Source organism: Ursus americanus, chromosome 2 (assembly GCF_024610735.1).
Source record: "Ursus americanus isolate L20-20 chromosome 2, mUrsAme1.1.p, whole genome shotgun sequence".
Taxonomy (NCBI): Eukaryota; Metazoa; Chordata; class Mammalia; order Carnivora; family Ursidae; genus Ursus; species Ursus americanus.
Genome location: NC_142128.1, coordinates 33,879,369 through 33,905,522, shown reverse-complemented (window position 1 = coordinate 33,905,522; position 26,154 = coordinate 33,879,369). Strand labels below are relative to the sequence as shown.

Sequence of the window (26,154 nt, the reverse complement as noted above, 5' to 3'; positions counted from 1 at the left end):
AGCATTCACCTGCTACTAGTTTCTTGAGCAGCTTTCAGAACCTTGAGATGAGGGAACAAGGTCCGCAGCTGGTACACTGGGCTTCCGTATGCCTTTTGTTTTCGAGACAGAGCCTCTGCTAGCAACCTTTCCTCTGCCCCAATAAATTCCTCGTCCTGAAAATGCAGACAGTCCATGAATGTCAGTGCAGGGAGGATGACGGAAATCAACTACCCAGAAATGGCAAAGAGGCATTAGTCACTCATTCTTCCACGTCCTCGTCCGGAGTCTTTGCTAGCTACTGCAATAAATGGTGGTCCTCTTTCCCACAGAGTTTTGCAATGAGCAGTGCGATGACAAATGCCAAACAACTTGCACTGGGGGTGGAGGTGGGGGAGAGAGAGACCTGGTGCATAGTAACACTTGCCTGTATCTGTGGAGCGAGCACTCCCATCATGGCTGACTTGAGCACGACATTGCTCAAGGAGGAGTTGGTAAGAGTCGCGCACAGCCAGCTCTCCTGAGCCTGTGGGAGCTGGCTGTTGCACACCAGTGAAATATTTCTCAACACAAAGCCCCAGAGATCCACGGCAACCATTTAGAATTGGCAGAGGAAAAAAAAAAATCTTTTTACTATCTCTTTATCCCCTAATTTTACAGATCAGTGAAGTCCCTGAGAAGAGAAAACAACATGAACAAAAATGGTGCAGCAAAGTAGAGAGAACACCAGTCTCCAGAATCCTGGCTCTTTCCTCTGCTCAACACCCCTGCAGAGGCTACATGGGAAGGGTTGGATTCTAGATGATTCTGCTGCCACTTGACCAACTGTGGTTTGAAGAAGACAAGCAGAACTACTCTCAGGTACTTACCATCTCTTTACTTATTTAATCCTAACAACGACTGTATGGAGTAGGTACTATGACTATACACATGACGGATGAGAAAATAGAAGGGGTATAGCTTTCCTGTGGTTGTGGAGCCCGTAAGTGGTGGTGCTGGAAAAACCATACTTGAAGGCACAGGCTCTTAACCCCTTGCAGAGGCTGCTCCTGACACGGCCCCAGTGTTCCCCACCTCCTGTATTCACAATCTTGCACAATCCCTGGCCTTTGAATGCAGAGTGGGTCTAGTGATTGCTTCTAATAAGTAGAATTCAGCAAAGATGATGAGATGTCATTTCCATGATGAGGTTGCAAAAGACTGTGACTTCCACCTTGCTCGTGCTCTCTCTTCTGCACTCCCTCTTGCTCACTCTGATGAAGCCACCATGTTTTAAGATTCCCTATGGGGTGACCCATATGGCCAGCAGACCTCTGGCCAACAGCTCGTGAGGAAGTGAGAGTTTAGTCCAGCCTCCTGTAAAGAACTGAATTGCCAATAAGCACATAAGTGAACTTGGAAGTAGAACCATGAGCTAACACCCACATTACAGTTTTTAACAGACCCTAAGACAAGGACTCCAGCTAACCCCACGGATTTGGGATCCAGCAAAACTCTGAAATAATTAATGCTGCTGGTTCGAAGTAGCTGCGTTATCAGGTAGTTCGTTAGTGCTGGATCGCTAATACACCACACTCTCTGCAGCATGAGCCATTCAAGTAGGATGACCTGGACGACTGCGTTACTTAACTACCCTAAAACCCAATCTTGGGTTAGGGCGAAGGCGGGGGGACACAGTAGAATCCACAATACAGGGCTGTTGGGAAATAAGGTGAAGTGATACCAAAGTGCTTAGGGGTGCCTGGGTGGCTCAGTCGGTTAAACGGCTGCCTTTAGCTTGGGTCATGATCATGGGTACTGGGATCGAGCCCCATGTTGGGCTCCCTGCTCAGCAGGGAGTCTGCTTCTCCTCCTCCCTCTCTCTCACAATAGACAAAATCTTTTTTTTTAAAAGTGCTTAGCAGAGGAAACAAAAGCACCAAAAATATGAGTGGAAACCAATTCTGTCTGGTTCCAAATCCTTGAATTGTCTACTGTGATGTAGTGTAGAAACAGGACGGGGAACGAGAAGTAAGGCAGACATGAGGTGAGAAGAACCAAGAGGGATTTGTTCTTTTTTGTGAACAGGACACTGATGAGTGAACAGTATTTGGCAGGACTTAAGGCAGAGGGCCAGAGCCAACCCTACATTGCGTGAAGGTGTTGGGAGGGTGGTGAGATATACAATATTTATAAGGCAGTCAAGGACAGATCTGTTCATTCTTCATAAAAATCTCAGCAGGCTGCATACTTTCTCCTTAGAAAAATAAAACTAACTGGTAGATAGATATAATTATACCTGCCACGTAACCTCAGGATATAATTACTGACCACATTCATCCATGCATCACAGAGGAAATGGAAATGATTTGGCCACAAACTTCTCAGCCCACCAAACTTGCAAGTGGACTCAGTGTATCTTTTCTGAAGCCACTGGCTGACAGTTCGACCTGCGTCTGCCCTAGAAGTGTTGAGATCCCTTGGTCAGCATGTCTCTGTCAAAATAAAGGGTACAATCACAATTTTAAAAAAAAAAAAAAGAATACATGGGTTTTCTGGTCAGCTCGGGGGTGGAACTAAAAACTACTTTTTAGTTCCCAGATTATAATAGTCTGCTGGCTAAAAGTTCAGACTCCAGAGTAGACCATCTGGGTTTGAAACCCACCAGTTCATTTTACTACTAGCATAACCCTGGACAAGCAACTCAACCTATCTCAGCCTCAGTTTCTTTATCTGAAAAATTGCTAATATTTCTTCACTGTGGTTTTGAGGATAAAATGAGTTCGGGTATCCAAAAAAGTGCTTAGTACAGTATTTGACACACAGGTGGGGCTCAGTGAATAATCATTCTGCTTCCTTTTGTTTGTGTTATTTTAAACGTGAGCAGAAAATGGAACACATGGGGGAAAAAATTTCTCAAGGTCAGGACTTCACGAGTCGTGATTTGCAGGCAATGTTAACTGGCATTGAACAAAATTAGAAAGGGAAGGAAGCAGGAGGAAGTTTCTTCCTTGGTGAAATAAGATAGGACAATTTAGATGAAATAATGTTAAATGTTTATTCTTTACATGACTTTTCAGTCTTTAATACACAAATACGCGAGTGACTGTCCGTAAAGTATGTGATGTTTTCGTAATTTATTTCTATCCACACACAAGTCTTTTTTTTCCTCCCCAGAATTCTTGTTGATAAGTTACAGAAAACTGGTTTTGAGAACATACTTTAGAAAATCGTTGCTATAGGATTATCTCAGCTCAATCAGACACTCTCCACTGGAAATTTCGGGTCATTTGAAGCAGTGTTCCACACAACCAAAGCGCTGAGTAGAATCTTTTCTGTGATTTGTTCTGTTCTCTTTCTCTACTTCTGTCAGTTTTCTGGAAGTATCTAAATTCGGGGACCGCCAGATAGTCTGTTTTTCTTAGGTGTTTCCCTGGCTCTGTTACAGAAAGGTGGATTTTCACTTTGACTGACGGATTCTCTCCATTTGCTCTTTCCCCACGCTAGGACTCTCAGGGCTAAGCATGCACCTCACTGGTCTCTGTCCCTTTGTCATGCAATAAAACTCCAAAGGGCAGAGTCCCCAGGGCTTGGTTCTTCTTTTTACAAGTCTAGAGTACAGACTCTGGCCAAGCACCTGGCACGGCAGGATCCCACGTCTGTCAAGCTCTGGGCCCTAAAGGGTCATGACCAGTGCCCCAGCTTGAAATGTGTGTCTGCGGGAGGACAGAAATCACTACCCACCCAGACGTCTCTCCTCCACAGTAAATCTGGAGAGCGCAACATGTCAGCCAGTTGCCCCAGCAACAGCTAGCTGCGGGAACCAGAAATTGCCCCCCACGTAGAACGGGGAAATGGCCAAACCCAAGAAATGCTCCTGCCCCAGTCTCAGATTCCCCTGTATTCTGACTGACCCTGTGTTGTTTTCCATGTCTTCTCTCAGCTGACTGTCGGCTAATCCCTTAACATAGTACGTTGCTCACTTGAGTGTAAACTGATAAAAAGATGCTCGCTAACCTGACTAAACACTATCAGGGAATTGTGCATTTTAGGTAGGGTTCCTCAAAAAAGATAAGCCCCAAAACTCCGATAACACCATGATTGTTGCGGGGAAGGAAGAAAGAGTGAAGAGTTGAAATCCCGGCTCTGCCAGTTCATCTGCTCAGGCATCCACTTATTCGCCAGTCGTGTAGGGAGAACGTGCCCTGAACCAGGCGCTGCGTCAAGTGCTCAGAACAGAGTGGAGAGTAAAACAGGAGCCACCGGTCCAGTCATCACAGACCTCATTAAGCTAGTATGTGTGTGTGTGTGTATATATATATATATGATTATAAATTGTAAAAAGGCTACCATGGAAAAAAAAAGGGAAGTGTATTAGAGAATATGGAGAAAGACGTGATTCAGACCCAACGGTAAGGTCAGTTCTAAGGAGGGAAGACTGAAGCCGAGCTCTGCAGGGAGTGAATGCAGGGCTGTGTAGAAGCGGTGAGGGAGGGGAGCATCCCAGGCACAGCCACGTGTTCACTCAGGGACTGAGGAAAGGAGGAGCTCAGCTTGTTCGAGAGACGGAAGGGAAGCCCACGTGGATGGAGCGCACTGAGGGACAGAGCATCGCGAGATGGGGTTAGCGTGTCGGCCGCCATCTTTGGCAAGACTGCCGCGTAACGAATGGCTGCGGACTTCGGTGGGAATCCACGGCATGTCTGTTGCTCGCGTATCAGGGGTCAGGGTCATGTATCCAGATCTGCTCCCTGTGTCTCTCATTTTCCAGCAGCCCAGACATAGTCTCACGGCAACGGCAAAGGCGCAGGCATGCATTTTCATGCGTGCAATGCCCTTCGAAGGGGGCTCTGCACTGTCTCACCATCGTTTTCGTAGCCAAAGCAAGTCATGTGGCCAAGCTCAGAGCCGGAGCGGGAGGCCACTACCCAAGTATATGGTAAAGGGCCTGAATACTCCACTGGGGTGGAGCACTGGGGGCGTTTTTTCAACCTTCCACAATTCGAGGGACAGATGGACAGAAACCAGTTAGTTCCTTGAAGGCCAATATACATTCTTCGGATTTTATTCTAAGTACTATAGGAAGCTACTAAGCTGACCATTTATTGCTCATGTGATCTCGGGCAAATCATGTGCACTCTTGAATATTTGTTCCCCGTCTATAAAGCGTGTCTGTAGTGGGCGCAAGGGAAGGATTGCTTCTTGGGTAAGACACTCAAACCATCTGCACCTTGTGTATTTGTATATGAAAACGAACTGATGCTACATACCTCCTCGGATTATAGGGGAACGAAGCCGGATAATGAATGTGAAAGTGATTTGTAAGCCGTGAAGTGCTCGGCAGCCATCATTTCCTGTACTACTGACAGCAATGCCGAAAAGTCGGGGACAGGACTCTCATTTCAGAGGTGAGGAAACTCCCCCCCAGAAATGTTGAATAACTTACTTGCATTTATCCCATTGCCGGGAAGGGGAGGAGGAATGAGGAGTTGAAACTCTCATCCGGCTGATTCAAAGCTCCCAGCCTTCAATTAACTATAAATTAAATAAGTTGCTTCCCCTGTATGAGGAACTGGCTGCGGTAAGACCTTCAGTGGAGATTACTGGTGTCCCTGGAGGTGATGGGTGTGATTTAGACCTTTCCGCAGCTATTGCTGAGCCCAGCGCCGGCCCTTATCCCAGGCCGTCCAGTGGCCAACAGCTCATTCACCAGGGGCCATCCCAGCTGATTGGTTCATCAATAACCCATTATCTCTGCCATTGTAAATATCTCAGAAGGAATGTGACTTTCGGGGAGGAATACCCAAGCACACCCAGGCCGCTTGCAGCCAGTGTATAGCCTGGGTCTTTGGGAAAGAGAAAAATATACCCACTTCTGGCTTCCCATGACAACGTGTTACAAAATCCCCCTACTGTCCTTGACAAAGGGGAACCAGCTAGAACAGCCTGAAGATGGGGTCCTTGCATAAGGAGTCTGTCCCATTTGCCAGTCACAGAACACTGCTGGGATGAGAACCACAGTGAAGAGGAAAATTACCCAGAGCAGGCCCAGGCCAGCAGGCCCCAGTAGATGAAAGCTGCTAGAAAGAGCTAGAGGTAACCAGAAGCCCCCCTGGGAGCAAGAGATAACCAGCCATTTCTGCTTCTGTAAACAGGCTTCCTGCTACAAGCCCCTTGCACTGCCCTAACCACTATTCCCACCTAAAGTAACTCCCCGCTCCCGCAGTTTAAACCCACCCACCAGAAGTCAGCATAGTCCTTGGAACTTGACCCCCTGCACTCTCCTATAAAAACCCTGTAACCCCCACTACCCGGGGCCCAGAATTTTGAGTGCAAGCTCGTCTGGGTCCACCGGCGTAAAATAAACCCAAGTTCTCCTGCTTCTCCAGGTCTGATTATTTTCCACAACATTCCTGGAGGCCCCAGCAAGATTCCAACCGTTCTGGCCCCTTGAGCCACCAACCAGGGGCCAGACTGCACCGAAGCAGGAAGGGACTCCAGTACTGAATGAGGCGGCGTGCCCCCCCCCCCCCCCAGCGGTTTTCCAGGTCCTCCTTCACCCCAGAGTTCCAACCGTCCGGACAGTCTTGCCCCAACCAGACTCCAAGGAGAAGTGGACCAACTTGCCTGGCAGCTCGTCCCGACTCGGTAGGCCTCCTGGGAAGACAATCCATAGTCAGGTCCCACTCCACCGAGCGGAAGGGGAGCTTGATCACCTCCTAGGAATTTCCGAAAGGAATTCCACAGGACAGGGGCCTCCCGGAGGGGGAGGAACTGTAATAACTTGCGTGTGGATGTGTGAATGAATGACCGGCCAGTTTGAGTTTGTGGCTCCACAGTCTTGAGACTATGGAGTCTGAGTGAGCCCCAACCTGTTTCCGTGGTGACCTCATAGAGTCTAAGGCAAACCCTTCGGGGAGCCAGTTTGGGGCTTATACGGACTCGCTATGGCCAAGAGGAACCCACGTCTCCTCCGGGAGAGCGGAGAGGCGGGCATTTGATTGGTCTCTCTTTGGAGGGACACCCTCATCTGTCTCTGCGCCACCGAGGCAGGGAGGGAACACAGAGGGTGGGCAAGAGACCCTCTGTTCGTCGTGGGCAGAAGCTCTTCAAAGCCTACCGTCCTAGACTGTATGCTCACAGATTTTAAGGAGGGATTCTTGGGAGACTATGGGATCAAAATGTCTCCTGGAAAATTATGCACATTATGTGAATTGGAATGGCCCACCTTTGGGGTCAGCTGGCCCTCTGAGGGTACCCTAGAACTACCCACTATCCAGGCCATTTACAGAGTTGTGGTTGGGACTCCCAGATACCCTGACCAATTCCTATATATTGATTCTTGGCATCAGATAGCCCAAACTCTGCCCCCGTGGGTCCGATTCTACACTAATAGGAAGGGCTAGAGTAGGATATCTGTAACCCAAGTAAAAGAGCCCAAGGGCTGTAAGAAAGCAAAGCCTGTTTATCAGGGAGACCCAGAGACTGAGGACACCCAGAGACTGAGGACAATGTGTTCGTGCCCCTGCCATATGCCCCAAGTGCACCACCACTGGGACAGCTGATGCCCTACCTTCTGGATAGCCCACCACCTTCAGTGAGCCCACCTCAGCCTCCTCAAGCTGGGAGGGAATTTTGAGCCTGTCCCCGTCCTGGAGCCCCAGCCCATGAGCCGACGTCTGCGCTCATCTCAGATTCCAGTTCCCCCAGCCGAGGCTCTCCAGATGCCGCTCCATGAGATGCGAGGGCCACAACAGATAAACGCTGATAACACCGTCCTGCCCCGACCCTCTATTCTCATCTATCAGCCCTTTAGCACCACTGACCTGCTAAATTGGAAAAACCATACACTGCCGTATTCAGAGAAGCCTCAGGCCATGACTGACCTCCTGGAGTCCCTGTTCCAGACCCACCAACCCACTTGGGATGATTGCTGCCAGATTCTCCTAATGCTCTTCAACACGGAAGAATGCCGACGAATCCTCATCGAGGCACATCATTGGCTCCAAGGCCAGCTCCCCTCTGGAGCCCTAAACACAGAAGCACGGACGCTGGAGGCAGCACCCGACACCCGGCCTGGCTGGGATTTCCGGTCAGCCGAGGGACTAGCGCCCTAACTTGATACCATACAGCTCTTCTATATGGACTCAGAGCCAGGGCAAAGCAGCCAACCAACATGTCCAAAACTGCAGCAGTTATCCAGAAATCAGAAGAATCACCAACCGACTTCTGTGAGGGGCTATGCGAGGCCTTCTGAATGTACACCCCCTTTGATCCAGAGGCCCCAGAAAACCAACGAAAGGTCAACTCATCATTTGTGACTCAATCATACGCCACTATTTGCTGAAAACTCCAGAAGCTTGAAGGCTTCGCTGGCATGAATGCTACCCAGCTGACAGAAGTGGTGAGTAAGGTCTTTACAAATCGAGACCATGAGCCAAACGAGAAGAAGACAAAGAATGAAAAGGAAGGTATCGTTGCTGGCCGCAGCACTGGGAAAGCCAGACCCGACCGGACACTCAGCCCCACTGCGAAAGGGGGGACCCAATAGGAGGGCCCCACTCCAACGAGATCAACATGCCTATTTTAAGGAGACTGGCCCCTGGAAAAATGAATGTCACCACTGCCCCCACCATAAGGAACCAGCTCAAGGGCCTGACAAAATTGTGGCAGCCTGAGCCCGAATGCAAGACTTTATCAATCTAGCTGGGATTGAGTCAGATTAGGCTCTAAGCTCCCAGGCTTCCTTTTATTAGGTCCCTGAGAGCCTATGGTCAAAATGAAAGTGGGGGGCCAACCGTTGACTTTCATGGTGAACACAGGCTCTGAGCATTCAGTGGTTACCACATCCGTGGCCCCACTCATGGGCCATAAGGCCAGAATTGTCGGGGTGACTGGTTCCCAAACTGCCGATTTTGTGGATCCCCGAACATGCCGGGGGGGGGGGGGGACACAGTGACTCATGAATTCCTATACCTCCCAGAGTGCCCTGTTTCCCTCCTAGGTAGAGACTTACGACAAAGCTTGGGGCCCAGATCACCTTCACCCAAGGGGGGCCTACAAGCCTCACCTTGGGAAGGCCAGATTCCCTCATTATGGCAGTAACTGTTCCTGCAGGAAATGAGCGCCGATTTTACTGCCGAGAAAAAGGAGACCCCACGAAACCAACCAGTCTGTTGGACGAGCTCCCTGACATCTGGGCTAAAAAAGGACTTCCCGGCCTGGCCCTTAAGCATGCACCTGTAGTGGTGGGTGTCAAGCCAGGGGCCCTCCCTGTTCGACAGAGACAATATCCAGTGCCCCGGGAGGCATGACTGAGGATTCAGGCCCACTTACAATGACTAAAGGATGCAGGAATACTGATCGCATCCCAGTCGCCGTGGAACACCGCACTGTTAACCCCTCAAGCAAACAAAAGGAAGCGACCACCGGCCTGTCCAGGACTTGCGGGCGGTCAACAATGCCGTTGTCACACTACACCCAGTGGTTCCCAACCCCCGTACTCTCCTAAGCCTCCTGCCACCACAAGCAAGCTGGTTTACCTGTTTGGACTTAAAGGACACTTTCTTCTGCCTCCGCGTGGCTCCGGCTAGCCAGTTTGCCTTCGAATGGGAGGACCCCCACACCTGGAGGAAAACACAGATGACTTGGACCAGACTGCCACAGAGGTTCAAGAACTCAGCCACAATATTTGGAGAAGCCCTGGTGGTGGACCTACCCACCTTCCCGACGAAATCCACACCGCACCCTGCTCCGATACGTGGCCGACCTACTCTTGGCAAGCTCCAGCCGAAAGACATGCTGGGAAGGGACGAGGGCATTACTGACCCGAAACAGGCTACAAAGTTTCCCGGAAGAAAACTCAAATCTGCCAGCAAGAAGTCCGATACCCCGGTGTGTCATCTCCAAGGGGCGACGTGCCCTAGGCCCAGAGAGAAAGCAGACTATCTGTTCTATCAGCCTAAGACCAAAAAGGAAGTCTGAGAATTCCTGGGAGCAGCAGGGTTCTGCTGCATCTGGATACCTGGATTCTCAGCTCTGGCAAAGCCACTGTATGAGGCCACGGCAGGAGCAGGCAAGGACTCTCTAAACCGGGGGCAGGACCAAGAAGAGGCCTTCCAGGAAATAAACTGTGGGCCAACACCCCTGTATTGGCATTGCCAGATGTAACATGGCCATTCAACCTCTTGGTTCATGAAAGGAACCACACAGCCCTGGGAGTCCTCACCCAAACAGTGGGTCCATAGCAGTGACCTGTGGCCTACTTATCAAAATGCCTGGACCCAGTGGCATCGGGGTGGCCACCGTGTCTCCAGGCCCTAGCTGCCACAGTGGCCCTGATTAGGGAGGCTGATAAACTCACCTGAGGACAGGATATCAACGTCAAAGTTCCCCCGTGCAGTTACCGCCCTAATGAATGGACAGGGACACAAATGGCTGACCAGCTCCAGAATGGCCCCTTACCAAGGACTGCTATGTGAGAACCCCCGAGTCAGGCCGGAGACTGTGCAGGCTCTAAACCCTGCCACCTTCCTCCCAGCAGAGTAAGGACCTCCCAATCACGACTGTGAAGAATAGATGAAGTTTACTCCAGGAGACCAGACCTGACGGATGTCCCCCTCTCAGATCCCGAACTTGAGCTCTTCACGGACAGAAGCAGCTTCATTCGAGAAGGACAACGGAGAGCCAGATTCGCGGTAACTACTATCAATAACATTATACAGGCCGGAGCTCTGTATACAGGCCCAAGGATGGTCCACACAGTGAGCCAAACTCGGGGCATTAATCCAGGCGCTACGACACGCAAAAGGAAAACAAGTAAACATCTATACTGATTCAAAGTATGCCTTTGCTACCTTACACGTACACGGGGCCGTTTACAAGGAGAGAGGACTGCTGACAGCGGGGTAGAAAGAATTTAAAGAACAAGGAAGAATTCCTCCAACTTCTGGAAGCAGTCTAGGAACCGTCCCAGGTAGCAGTCATCCACTATAGGGGCCATCAGAGGGGCACAGACTATGTCATCGGGGGAAACCACCTGGCTGACCAGGCAGCAAGGGAGGTGGCAGAAAAACAGGGCTCCCCCAGGGAACTGGGACAAGCCGCTAAACTCTTGCTAGCTCCAGAGTTGCCTCCCATCCCAAATTACACCAAGGAAGAAAAATTTGAGGAAAAAATGAGGGGGGAATAAAGGGAGAAGGGGGCTGGTAGAAACTGCCCGACCAAAGGCTTTTCGTCCCCAGAGCTGTAGCAACTCCCCTAATAAAGCAACATCACGAACTAACTAACTCCCTTGGGAAAAACAGCCCTGGAGAAACTGCTGGACAGATCCTATTTCATCCCCAAATCCCTGCCCTGTGCACCCAAACAAGCACTAGGTGCAGTATATGCGCACGAAATAATGCAAATCAAGGCCTAGGCCACGCCCCGGGGTGCAAACAATGGGCACCATGCCTTTCGGGACCTGGAGATAGACTTCACAGAGGTCAAGCCATGCAAGGACACCAACAGCTCCTGGTCCTAGTTTGCACTTACTCAGGGTGCATTGAGGCTTACCCGCATGCACAGAGAAGGCACGAGAAGTAATAAAAGCCCTCTTGAGAGAGGTCATCCCCAGGTGTGACCTCAGCTCAAACAACGGACAAAGTTTCATGCAGAAATCACCAAGGTCATACAGCATACAGACCCCAGAGCTGAGGGCACGTAGAGCGCATGAACCGGACCCTAAAAACAACTTTAGCCACACTCTGCCAGGAAACTCAGGCCCCTGGGTAGAAATGTTACCGCTGGCCCTGCTCTGGGCATGCTGTACCCCAAGACCTTCTGGTTACTCACCCTTTGGGATTCTCTATGGAAGACCACCCCCATAATAAGCAGGCTTGGAGGAGACCTCTAACAGATGGGAGACTTAGAAATGTCCGGACACCTCCAAGCTCTGGGAAAAACTCTATGCCACGTCTCCCGAGTTTTAAAAAGAACCCCTATCCCCATGGGTAACTGGGCCCATCCCCACCAACCGGGGGACATGTGTGGGTAAAAGATTGGAAGAAGGAGCCGCTCCAACCCACTTGGACGGGCCCCCATCTAGGAATACCGGAAGGTATCGCTCCCCGGATCCATCATTCCCGGGGAAAGAGGGCAGCAGCCTCCGCAGATCAGACGATTGGCAGACAGCCTGGGACCCGACAGACCCCCTCAAGGTAAAGATCCAGAAGACGACCCAGCAGCCCAGCCACCAGGGGAGCCTCCGGCCCGACTTGATGCCCCACAGAAATTCGCATATCCCCCGCTTGAGGAGTCCACGACCTTGCTCCAGTCGGAGGCCGACTGGTCAACGCACGGTGGAAGCTCGAGGAACTCCATGGGGAACGTTTGGACACCAAAGTCTTGGTGCCACCCAATACCAGTAATAATAGTGGTACTGGTGACCCTAGTGTTCTCCGTGGGTCTGAGTCAGCTGCAGGCGACTGGAACTGGGACACAGAAAATCACTCTAGCCATAGTCTCTATAGGTATAGTGAGTCTATTTGGTGGAAACTACTGCTTCTAATAAGTGCCCCCCCCCCACTTTAAAATGACTCCCCTGCCACTAGCTCTGCGGCTGTTGATTACAGGGCTAAGCTCGGGCTACCTAGACGACGACATGAGTGAGGACAGTCAATCACACCAGCCGCAGGCTGTAAGGATGCTGGGGGGACACCAACCACCGCCATGTACATGCCAGCATTACCACCAGCCCTCTTGGTCAAATGTCCTCCATACATGTGCTAGAGCCCACCCGACCCTCTGTCAACACGAGGGTCTATTCTATGTGTCCGGTCGCCCGACAGATCGATGCCCCAACTGCTATGCGGCCCTACCCCCCCCCCAGGATCCCCCGCCTCCTTCATGGCCTCTCACCACTCCTGTCCAGAAGGCCCCCTGCCCAGACTCTCACTCTCGCTCTAGCTACAGCCATTCCCAACCCAGGACAGCAACACCAACCCCACGGTCTCGCAGTTCTTCCACCTCAGTATACCCTAGCACGCCGAGACAATGTTACGACCGGAGGGAGGTCACTGTTTGTCACAGTAAAGGAAAGGAACTCATGACTGGAAGTGCTAAGCCTAGGCTATATTGGGGCTATAGGGATCCAAGATATCCCGAGGTAAAGGGTCCGACCTGCTGGGAACCTGACCGTTATGGCCCCTACTAAGGCTTCCTCCCCATCAGGGACCTCTCACCTTAGACCCTCACGTAAGTGACATGATAGAAGGGGTCCACGACTTCCTCAACACAATCAACCCTCGGTTGGCCACGGATTGCTGGCTCTGCCTGCATTCCAGGCCCCTTGAGCTTATAGCAAGCCCCCTGAGTTTCCTTAAGCTGATCAGGCCCACATCCGACCCTCCCAAGCCCACAGAGACAGACCCCAAATCGGCCAATGTATTGTCTTACCAGGCCCTCCACTGTGTCCACGAACCTGGGGGAACACATTCTGTAGGAAGTCTATCCGGCACCCAACGTCTCCAACCCCACAACTGCCCTTCACTGATGGGTGCACATCCCACACCATGGTGCACTCCAGAACCTGGCACCTGTTCCTGTGTGGGAGATAGATTTACCGATGTTTGCTGGCTAACTAGACCGAGACACGTACGTGGGTGCTTCCTACTCCCCAGGTGGATATAGTCCCCAATAATCAATCCCTTCCCATTCCCTGTTCACACACACGTGGTCCACGAGAGCCATCCAAGTCCTCCCACTCCTGTTTGGACTGGGCAACAGCCGTGGGCACAGGGATAGGAGGAATCACCCCGTCCTTCTGTTACTACAAGCAGCTGTCAGAAAATCTTGCAGAAGATAGGTGGCTAAGTCTGTAAGGACGATACAAGATCATAGAGACTCCCTAGCAGCTGTGGTTCTACTGGAGGGGCTTCGACCTGCTCACTGCTGAAAAGGGGGGACTGTGCCTCTTCCTAATGAGGAATGTTGTTTCTACGTGAACCAGTCAGGGTTAGTCAGAGACATGACCCAACAACTACAAGATCGGATTGCACACAGGAGACAAGAATTAGCACACTCTGGGGGTAACTGGTGTAACGTCTGGGGCTGGGCCGCGTGGCTCCTTCCCTTCACCAGCCCACTCCTCATGATTCTACTGGCACTCCTGTTCCATCCATGTATTATTAATCTTATCACCCATTTCATCAGCTCTCACATGAAATCAATTAAATTGCAACTGCTGGTAACTCAGTACAGACCTCTAGACCAGCAAAAACCCAATGGTAATGGTCGATGTCCATTCACGTTAGAAAAAGCATTGAAAGGGGGGGAATGGAGAGGAAAATTACCCAGAGCAGGCCCAGGCTGTCAGGCCCCAGTAGATGAAAGTTGCTAGAAAGAGCTGGAGGTAACCAGAAGCCCCCCTGGGAGCAAGAGATAACCAGCCATTTCTGCTTCTGTAAACAAGCTTCCCGCTACAAGCCCCCTGCACTGCCCTAACCACTGTCCCAGCCTAAAGCAGCCCCCACTCCCCCAGTTTAAACTCACCTACCAGCAGTCAGCATAGCCCTTGGAACCTGATCCCCTGCACTCGCCTATAAAAACCCTGTAACCCCACTACCTGGAGCCCAGAATTTCGAGTGTGAGCTCATCTGGGTATGCTGGCGTAAAATAAACCCGAGTTCTCCTGCTTCTCCGAAGCGTCGCTTGGTTTCTCACGGGTCTGATTATTTTCCGCAACAATAGCATAGGTCAAGTGATGGGCTTCCACACCTTAGGCCACAGAGCGGTAAGTAGAGGGCGGGATGCTTCAGAATCAACCAGCAATCTTCTCCAAACACTTGAGTCTCAGGCCTTGTCCCCTAGAGATTGCAAATGCGGTCTGGAATAAAGCCTAGGGATGCGGGGTTTGGTTTTCCTCCAGCCATCCTCCTGCCGAGCCGGGTTTGAGACCACTGCTTTCATAACACAATGCCGCTTGAGCACCTGCTGTGCACCAGACCCTTCTGCTAAGTGCTGAGACAGACATCAATAAAATGCAGCCCCTGACCTCGAGGACCTGACAGATGAGGCGTAAGACAGACACATTGACATATGGCTCTGGTGATATGCGAGAAGGGGTCAGCTGAGCTTACGCAGCCTGTTTACACCAAAAAGACACCCTGGCTTTCCGAAAAGAGCGTCTGGTTCGTGCTCAGCTTCCCCCGTGAACTCCCCAAACCACTCAGCTTCCCTTTTCATTAATTACTGTCCTCTTTACAGCTTTGTCTCACCCCCACACCTGGTTCCGTGGTTCTGACCGTGGGCTGTCACCTTCATAGCAATTCGGACATTTCTGCTCCACTCTCTCACTCTGGTTCACCAAGATGGACCCTCTGCCCAGTCAGGATCGTACAGAAGGATGTCCTACCAGCCTACTCCCTACTCCCTCTACTACGGGTGGAGAAAGTCCTAGAAACCCCTGTTCCCTTAAACGGGTAGGAATAAATGCTGTGCGAGCACCAAAGAGGAGTTTGTTCATTCTGCTTTACCTGGATGTAGAGAAAGCCACCGTCCCTTCTCAACAGAAAGAGGATTATGGATGTGAACAGACCCATTCCCAGGAGGCAGAAAGGGGATGGTGATAATGACACATCTTATTAATTAAAAAAGAGATTCTGTTATCTCCAAACTGGAAGAGAATTTGGAAGATAGGGTAGAAAATTCTCCTTGGAAGTAAATGGATTTCCATCCTGGGCAGAGTTCTCTGAAAGCTAGGATCTTGTCAACCTTCTTATCTTGCCCATGCTTAGTTGCCAAGGGGGTGCAAGACGGAAGGGAACAATGCCTGGAGGCCAAACCCCAAACCAAACTGAAGAAGCCACTGCCTCCTCTTGGGTTTCCACCTGATGCAAAGCTTAAGTGCAAGGATGCCTATTACATGAGTTTGTGGTAGTAAAAATTTGGAAGGAAAAAAGCAAATTAAAATATGCCACATCTAAAGAGTGAGATAGTATGCGGTCATTACAAAAGAAGGAGGTCTCTAAGATTTCTTAAGTGGAAAAGAGACTCCGAACACTACAGGATATTTCTATTTTTTATATAAGAAAATAAACACACACACACACTCACTCCTGTTGACAGTAATTACTGAGAAGGACTACAGAAAGGGGTTGAAGAGATCCTGTACTTTTTATTCTGAATCTTCCATTTTCATTTCTTACTTTTGTTTAAATATAATGGTCTTGCACCTTAAGTTGTGGAATTATGGATTTTTGTTTTTACCTTTATATGCGTGTATGTTGATGTATATATTAATTAAATGCATGTTGATGTATATATTAATTAAATGCATTATTACATAAATATAAACAAAAGGGAACTATCTGCCTATTATACATTATACACCAAACTACGTTCAAATTACCAGCTTGTTTATCTTATTAGGGTGACTGGAGTGCCTACCACAGTCCTGGGACTTAGATTACTTAATATAGGACAGTAAATGTCCATTATTACTGAATTGAAGAAACAGAAATCCCACTATTTTTTACAGCCCAACTCTCAATATCATTTTTATCAGGCAAGGTTCTGATTTCTTTATGTGCTTTATCTACCATTGCAAAGAGTCAGGAGCTTTACTCAATGATTCATTCACTCACCCAACAAACATTCAGCATACTAGTCAAAAACAAAGAGCAAAGATGGATAAAGTCAGTCTCATTAAGCCCATTGCCTTGTCCTACACTTGGTCTTCTGGGGCCTTTTTTGGAGAGAGAGGATTTTGTGGAAGGAGATTTTGCATCATTATAAAAATGACCCAATACCCAGAGAAGACCGCACGCTGACCCAAGTCTGCATTGGCAACACTGATCCATGTTTCACATGGGGACATCAAAGGGAGTTCTCTCAAAAGGAACGATACATCCTGAAAAGTTATTTGTGGGGAAATAACCAAATGAGCATACACACCTGTTCTTTCCACTCAAAACCCATGATCAAATGACAGTAAAATATGACATGGTATTAGCCGAAAGGATGGAGAATATAGGATAGAAAACAATAGGAGATAGGAAATAAAACTGGAGGAAGTTACAAGGGAAGTGTTAGGAGAGGGGGAAGGGTGATATGTGAGTAGAAGCCCCGAGAGCTCCCACTGGGAGGAATCAGCCAGTTACTCAAGGCATAAGGAAACTAATTTTACAGAGAATAGTTAGACCCACTATTTTCCTCCTTAGACCCCCATGGCCATTATAAGAACTTGAAGGTTTATGTTCTGAAGAAATTTTAATAGCCAGCCTACAGACTCAGGACTTCAAGCCAGGTTGAGGGCTAAGGTTCTCTACTCCCAGCATACCAGCAGCCAGGCGCTTACCTTCCCAGGAGGAAGAATGAAAGCTTTATTTCTGGAGAACCCCAAGGAAGCAAACTTCAGATCTCCATTACTAACATTTTGGGTCCTTTGATAATCAAAAAAGATGCAACATTAGATGATTTTTTTCAAGTGAAACATACCAGATAACAGCCACTCTCTACCCACTGTGCACATAGAAATTTTTAGTGTGTTCCTAAGTATATGAACTGTCCATCAAGGACCACCAGACATTAGAGGGAAGCCTTCAGAATGAAGAATGAGACCCAGAAATTAAAAATAATAATAATAATAATAATCCAGGGGAAAGAAGACAATTATAAGAACACCTAAAAATATATCATCTCCAAAAAAAAAATCCCAGAAGCCACTGCATTTGTAAAGCAAGAAAAAAGGAGGCATGGGGAGTCAAATAACACAAATAAGCTTTTAAAAATTAGAATATTATAAATATTAGAGCAAATGTCTTTAAAAATCAAGGTTTTACAGAATGAAGTAAAATGAATCTCTAGAATGTAAAACAGACCAGTTGAGGTCAGTATATTTTTGGAAAAATCATATGGAAGTTTAACATCCACACATGTTCCAGAAATAAAGAACAGAAAATAAAAACAGGAGAGAAGTGTCCAAAAATAATAATAAAGACACTTTCTGTAACTGAGGGATATAGGACTTCATATCAAGTGTGTCCTTAAGCGAAGGAAGAAAGGAAGAAAAGGAGAGAGGGAGGGAAGAGAGAGAGAGGAAGAATTCCAACCAAGATGCATCACTGTAGAAGTTCAGAACATCTGAGACACAGGATGGTCACTAGAAGATTTTAGGGAAGGGACAGAAGTGGGAAAGGGAGCAGCCTATCACATGCAGAGGAATAAGAAACAGAATGACATCGAACATCTCAACAGAAACATCAAATGGCTAGAAGGCTATGGATCCATGTCATCAGAATTTTGAATAAAAATGATTTTTAACTTAACTTTCTATACCTAGCCAAGCTATCAATCAAGTGGAAAGGTAGAATAACACTTTCAGACATGCAAGCATGAAGAAAAAGTCCAAACCAACCCTATTCAGGTGCCCTTATTCAGATGAGATTTAATAAAATAAGAAAGGAGATCAAGAAAGAGAAATATATGGAACCCGGTAAACAAGTTCCTTCTTGGAGGAACTAAAGAGATGGATGATGATAGCTGTGCCCCAGGCCTAGAGACCAAAAAGAAGGAGAGGGGTGTTGATGGATTTTTGTGTGTGTGTTCAAGCATTTGATAGAATTGTTCATAGTTGACATGCTGGTTGGAAGCATGTATCAGGAATTATGTTAATCACTGAAATCATACCATTATTAAATAACATAAAATTATATTAGATAATTATGCTATTATGGAATTTTTATTTATATTATTATTCACTTATTGTTGAATGAAAACAACTGAATGGATTTCCACCAAATTTTAAAGACACTGCATTAAGGAGGGCACTTGATGGAAAGAGCACTGGGTGTTATATGCAACTGATGAATCACTAAACTCTACCTCTGAAACTAATAGCACACTATATGTTAAATAATTGAATTTAAATAAAGTTGAAAATAAAATTTCAAAAATTTAAAATTAAAAAAAAATAAACAAAAATATAATAAAGATATTGACTAAAAACACAAGCCATTGGCCAACACAAACGTTACTTTGAAGGTCAAGGTTCAGGCATCAGACAAAACTGATGTACAGTGAGAGCTGCATGTGGCTGTCAGTCCAGAGAAAAGAAAAGGGAGAGGAAACAAACTGGGGCTTCAAATATGTGTCCCAAGTCAAAAGTGCCAGGAAAGATACCCCAGACTATGGGGACTGATTTATGATGGGGACAACTCTAGCTGTCCCTGTGTGAGGACAGCAGGCATTAATGGATGGGTTGAGGGCAACAGTTCTCCCCAGCAACACCAGCATTCCCAGTCCTTACGGAGCTTACACGGAGCAGGGGGTGGGTGGGAGGGGGAGCAGACCCATCAACAGAAATATGAGACAAGTACAGAAGCAGAAGGATATCGAATTGTTGTCCAGAACGGAGGCCATTCATTCTCCTGGAACAACCCAAATCTGCCCCCAGAAGGAACCTCATGAGAAAAGGAGAAATTGGCCACATGGAAGAACACGTAATGGCATTTTCAGCAGATGGAAGTACACATTCACCTCCATGTGTTCAGAGGACAACAGAGGCAGGAGACAGACGGTAATCAAGCCCTAGACAGACAGAAGGATTTCGGTTTTCCACGTTTCCTAACAGTAACTGCTAACATTTATCCCAGTCTTGCCATATGTCAGGGACCGTGCTGAACACTCACGTTACTCTAATACTCCCCGCTGAGTCGAGCACTTATGGCCAATTTACAGATGGAGAAAGTGGAATGCAGAGGCAACAAATACATATTCTATACGGGGGACAGGAAGCAGAGCAATTCCTGAATGCAGGAGGAGTTATTCTGGAGAGCGGGGACTTGGGGCCAGATTTCAGGAAGGACAATGGCACCCTCGATGCCACTCTCGGAAGCGGAGTCAGGCATGTGGAGGCCCGCGTGGCATTTCACCATCCTGGTGTTTGTTAATTAGCACACAGGTTAATGTCATCGTCTCCCCTGACATCGGGGGAAGTGGACACGGCTGTCGTGTTCAGAAACGCAGCTTGGTCTTGAGCTTCCCGACGGATCGTGCGCTGCGAGGAGTGGAGCGGAGAGATTGACTTCCTGAGCTGTTGAAGCTGGCGAAAGTTCAATAAGTCAGCTGTCAGCGTTAGGTCCCTTGCAGGCTCAGGAATTTCAATTTCAAAGTACAAGAGATTGAAGTCTTGAAACACAAGATCACCAAACACTAATGATTCCTGAATTCTGCTAGGGGCGTGGAAGCAGGTCAGAAACAGCGGCTTTCGAAAGGGTGCGCGCAGGGAGCGCACACCCCTCCTGCTGGATTAATTCTGTAGGCGTTGAGAAGAGGGAGCTTGGCTGTCAAGGGGTGGGCACCTGAGACGAGATGGGAGACCTTTTCAAAGGCCTGAGAAGGGCCTCTTGTAGTCGGCTTCTCTCATCTTCATTGCTCCCTGGCCAAATGGGTGAATCTCCAAAGAGAAGGCATCATCTCCGAAAAGGCAGGTGACGCATATGGGAAAAGAGCCTAAGACGCCTATTGAAAGAACAAAGTCTTACTTCACGAAGTGGGTTTCCCAGACACTATACCTGGCTGTTTGTTCAGCCCAGACGGTGGAGATTTTCCCATTCGCTGTGCTTCCAGGGTCCATATAGAGGGTCTCCAGTTCCAACCGGACGCCGGCAGCACATTGCCTGATTTCACATTCAAGTTATTGAAAGGAGCAGGTGTAAACTACTGTGTATGAAGCCAATTGCTTGACCAAAAACTTGCAGAAAGGATTTTTAGTTTTCCCCTCAGGGTAAAGCCTCTGTTTTACCTCTCAGGGTAAAGTCCCGTTGCAGTGTCTTCTGCATCCTCTTTCCCTAAATGCTAAGAAGAAGCTACATGAAACCAAGGATGCCTGAGGCCCAACCTCTGAGCATGGAGCGCTTGTCAGGACCCTGTATTTGGACTGAACGAGTGTCAAATGCCACCTAATGCACATTCACAGGACAAGCTGGCATCTCCCCAGATCAGAATCAGAGGTCGCTATTGCAATGGGCATAGTAATAGATTTCAGTTTAGAGAGTTAAAAATAATAATAAAAACAAAAGCCAGCCCTTGCATTTCTAGATGCCCACCTCTACTGTCTTCCCTGTGCAGAAAGCAGGTAGCGTCCCCCTTGCAGGTTGAAGGAAATCCAGGCATTGGGATGAAGCAGAGCCTCGCCTTGTCAGTAAGAGGAAAGGAGCCTCCAATTTCTCTGCACCTAAGCGGGCGCAGGAGGGAAAAGATTGGAGACGTTTCCGTTCAAGAAGGAGAGAGAGGAACAGAAGAAAGGCAGGACGGGCAGAGCCATGCTGGCAGCCAAGGAGGAGAGGGGAGAAGGCGGCAGGACCCTTCAAAGAGGCTGAAACAGGGAGAGAATAGCAGATCCAAGGCAAACTAGAAGGTCTGCCTCCATTTCGGGTCGGAACTCTGCTAAGTTAGTTAAAGAAAGTCATCCTTAGGCATTGGGAAAATTCAATTTTCATCACAGGTCCTGATGACATTTCCTTTAAACGCCAGATTCAATAGCGAGATACACCTTCAGGGGGAAAATATTCTCTACAGTAAGAAGGTGAGATAAGGAAGCAGGTTAAAAGCTCTTTTTCCTGCTATGCAAATATTCTCCAGTAACACTAACAAGATAAATATATTTCTGAGATACCTAGTTTCCTCAGTCACAGGTTTATTTCTGCAGGTTTCTCTTCACTCTTTGCCTCTAAACTGAACACTTTGTGGCTGAAATTTTTAAAGCTGCTTTCCTCCCACGGAAAAGCCTATGTTCAATGTTCAAAACTAAAGGGGGGTTGCGGATTGAGGTGGTGATGGAGTCCCCTGTTGGTGGCCACAACTGTGGGTGAACAGGAAATGTCCTGCGGAAGTCCCCCAAGGACTTATGGAGGAGTGAATGTCACTTCACCCACGCCTTCTTTCCAGGTGGGCAAGAAGACTGTGGCCAAGACAAAGAGGGACATTAGAAGGTCACCCAACCGAGGACAATACCTGATTACCCGTCCTCCGGTCCCTCAACCTTCTCACCATGCCACGAGTCAACAACAGTGGAGATACCTGGTCATGTCCTGTTGGAAAATGTCCAGCTCTGAGCAAACCACTCAGAACTGAGATTGCCTACTCCCTCCCAGAGTCTCAAAGTTCTCATCCACAAAAGGGAAATACTCATTCCTTGCTGGCCAGGTACTTGTGAAGGGGAATCAGACGTCACTGGTAGTAAAATGCCAGGCACATGGCAAGGGCCGGTTCCCCATTCCCCGCTGTATTTGTTTCTTATAGCTGCTGGGATGGGCCACCACACATCGAGTGGCTCCAAGCCGTACAGATATAGCATCTGCAAGTTCCAGAGCTCAGAGCTGTGCAATGAGGTTCACTCGGCTGAAGTGAAGTTGTTGGCAGGGCTCCGCATGGGGGGAATCCATGGCTTTGTCTTCTCTGGCTTCCAGAGGCTGCTTGAATTCCTTGGCTCATGGCCCCTTGCATCTTCAATGTCAGTAGTGTAATATCTTCAGATCTCTCTCCATCTGTCTGTCCTCTCTTGTTCCATTATACATCTCCTTTCCTCAAACTCTGGCCCTCCTCCTTCCCTCGTATGAGCACCTCTGTGATTAACACTGAGATCCACCCAGATAACCCAGGATGATCTCCCCATCTGGAGATCCTTAACTTAATCTCAATTGCACAGTCCTTTTTGCCACATAACGGAGCATATCCATGGGTTCCAGACATGAGGATGCAGACATATTTGGGGGGGGGCTCATTATTCAGCCCCCCCACAGCGGTTGTTATTAGTATCAGGCTGTTGACTTTATCCAAGCAGTACGACTCAAATCTCAGTTCAATATGCCAGGGTTATTTTTCAGATTTCTATTTTCAAATGTTATCTCTATAACATCTCAATGGTATTATTACTTTTTCGATCTATTAGCCATCTAAAACTGACAGCTCTGTTAGTGGTCCGCATGCAACACTTCGGGGGTCTATCCATAGTAACTGTTGCTGTTCACAGGGCAGAGAACTGTCCATAGTCCAGAGCCTTGGCCCCCATACTCTTCAAATTAGAAGAAAGAGGTTGGATGATGAAGAAATGGAAACAAGTAGACTGGGGTAGAGAAAGCAGCAGAACCGAGAGAGTTCTTATCAAAAGCCAATGACTTGGTCACAAACAATCAGAAGTTCCATGTTGCCCCTCCCCTCCCAGTCGCTTAGCTGACCTACAGGAGTTTCTAATAAAGGACTGTAATAACTCGCCACTGATGTCCTCCCACATTGAGCTTGGGGAAGAGAAAATTAGCTCTGCCAGAGAGTTTCCCTGAAATTCTCTCTCCCCGCTCTATCTTCAGCCGTCATGCCGGCTGCCCCTTCCACAGATAATTTCCAAAGGAAAGCCTCAAACCCAAAGAAAGCGAAGGCATGTTGCTGGGGTCCATTTTCCCTTGGAGGGGGAGTTAGCCCACCCACCATACTTCCTGATTTCTGTTCAGAGCCATAACTAAGTGGGCCATCTAACCTATTCCCCCCCCAAAAGGAAAATCTATATCATAAACAGAAGAACGAAGCATAAAGGCAACCCGAGTTTTGGAATCCAGGGAACAAATAGGCTTTGTGTTAACAGTCTCTTCCCTTAAACAAAGATTTGACTCTATTTTTTTTCCCATAAAGAGTCAGAGAATAAGTGCTTTCGACTTCGCAGTTCGTGTGGCCTCCCTCACAACCACTCAGCGGTGGGGTTGCAGCCCAAAAGCAGTCATAGACAATATGTCAACCACTGGGGTGGCTGTAGTCCAATAAAATTTTATTTACAGAAACACGCAGCCTATGGATTTCGCCTGCAGGCTATTATCTGCCCATTCCTACTTTAAACTTTCCCAGTACTTGGGGTGAGAAGAGGAGATCCATGCTGAAGAGGAATGAGGACAACCATTGGCCTCCCCAGGAGCCACAAGAAGTGAGTGAAAACCTGGGCAGATTTCATTCTTCTCCTCCTAGCTCAGGGCTGGCCCCAGGCAAAGTTATAAAGCAGGAGCATCTCGCTTCCACCTCCTGTTCCAGCCTTGGAATCACACTGTGCTCCCTGATGCCCATGGAGTTTTACTCTCAGAAGAGCCTAAGAGTTCATGTCTACCCCGAAGGAAGAATCCTGTCTATCAGGTGGCCACTTAGCCACAGTGCAGACACCACCAGCCACGGGGTCTCATTGTTCCGGGGGGTGGCTTATTTCAAGCAATCGGGATATGCCCTCAAAGAAAGAGTTGAGACTTTGGAGGAAAAAGAAACCCAAATAAAATCCTGGGTTTGGAACTGCACCCCCTTGTCACTTGATCCAACTGCTTAACCTGGGGACCTCAACCCTTTCACCAGCTTAGGCCTGACAAAATATCTTTTTTTTTTTAAGATTTTATTTATTTATTTGTCAGAGAGAGAGAGGTGCCCAAGCAGGGGGAGCAGCAGGCAGAGGCAGAGGGAGAAGCACACACTCCGCTGAGCAAGGAGCCCAATGCAGGACTCGATCCCAGGATCCTGGGATCATGACCTGAGCTGAAGGCAGACGCTTAACCGACAGAGCCACCCAGGCGTCCCGGCCTGACAAAATATCTGAACCATAACGACTTACCCCCAAATCAACTACTACTCTCTAGGGCTACTGAAATTTGAATTAAAAAAGAACAACAAAACTATGAGTCGTTCTCAGCATTTGACAAAGTGATTCTAACACTCACGTGAAACATTAAGAGATCGGTCATTGCCAGGGCAAGGGGAATAGAAGTTCTATCCTACCAGGTATCAAGAATTGGGATAAACCTTGATTATGTGTACAATTCACTGAATCTGAGATGCCAATGATTGTAAGACACAGACTATTCTACACATCGTTAAGACAGAAAAAATGGTATGACATTGCAGGGATAGTAATATGCAGCACGATTTCAGAGGGGGCAAATATGACGGTAGAAAGCGCATCTTAGAATCAACAACATATAGGTAAAAACAGTGTGGAAGACAAATAAAATTAGATCCCCAGTTCCCATCATATAAAATGTTCTATTCTGAATGGATTAAAGGCCGATAGGCAAAAAGAAAATCTTTAAAATGGTCTGTATGACAACAAAATAAAATACCAAAAGAAAAGTTGAAATACAAACCACAGCTGGGAGAAGAGATCTGCAACACATAAAACCAAGAGTGGATTTCCCCCCAGAATATAAAGAAGTCCTACAGATCAATAAGAAAAGATGAACAACCCAACACGAGTGGAGGCAATTTACAGAGGAGGAAGCCTGAGTGGCCAGTAAATTGGTGGAAAGGAGCTCACGCTGCTACATAAGCAGAAAAATGCAGATGGAAACATGATACCCACCCCTCTGAGAGGCAAAGTAACAGCAAGGGTCAGCAAGGGTGTGCAGAAATGCAGGCTCAGGGGCTGGTGAGAGTAGAAACTGCATGTTACTTTGCAGACAAATCTAGCAGTGCCTAGAATATTCGAAGATGTTCATTGCTCACATCCCAGCATCTAGTGCTTCTAGAACTAGACTCAGGAGAAGCTCCTGATGATGCACGTGTAGGATCAGGTACAAAGATGTCTGATGTTAGCATTGCCTCCCTGTCTCCACCACGAGGAGAATGAATGCATGGGCTACGTTCCAACGATAGTGTAGCATACGGCTGTCCAAAGGAATGCATCTAACCTCCCGTGGTGATGGTGGCACAACGCGGTGATATAACTTAAAATAGTTACGATGGAAAATTGAAGGTGATGTGTATTTTACCACAATGAAGAAAATCTGGGGCGAGAAAAATGATCCATGGAGAAATGGCCTAGAAGGAACGTAAAAGAGGAGCTGGGGCATCTTGTACTGCCAGAAGGTAAGGAAGTGCGCCAAAAAAATGCAAGGAGGGGGCAGTGGCAACAGCACAAAGGACTCAACTTCCAAGAGCTCCTGGTGGGCGAAGCTGGAACGATTGGGACCACAAAATAAATCCCGTCGTAGTGGATTGTAACACAAAGCATGAAAGAAATATGCATGACTCCGTACAGATCTAAATAAATGGTTGAATAAATACATAAATGGGAGAGAAGAGAAAAATTTGCATGGTGGAAGAATTCTATTGAATATCGACCCCCACCTCTCGAGGAGATGGAGTTTAAAACCCTCACCCCTTGAGTGTAGACTGGACCTACTGACTTGCCTC

The 26,154-nt window shown here is 48.0% G+C and overlaps 1 long non-coding RNA gene across 1 annotated transcript in view; it reads right to left on the bottom strand.

The window, feature by feature from the left end:
• Nucleotides 1-2,054: 2,054 nt before the first annotated feature.
• The window catches only part of LOC148110540 (uncharacterized), a 73,487-nt gene continuing 49,387 nt past the window's right edge, over nucleotides 2,055-26,154 (bottom strand). The window contains exon 6 of the long non-coding RNA XR_015728073.1: nucleotides 2,055-2,453. This is a non-coding gene — a long non-coding RNA (uncharacterized LOC148110540). The remainder of the gene's footprint in view (nucleotides 2,454-26,154) is intronic.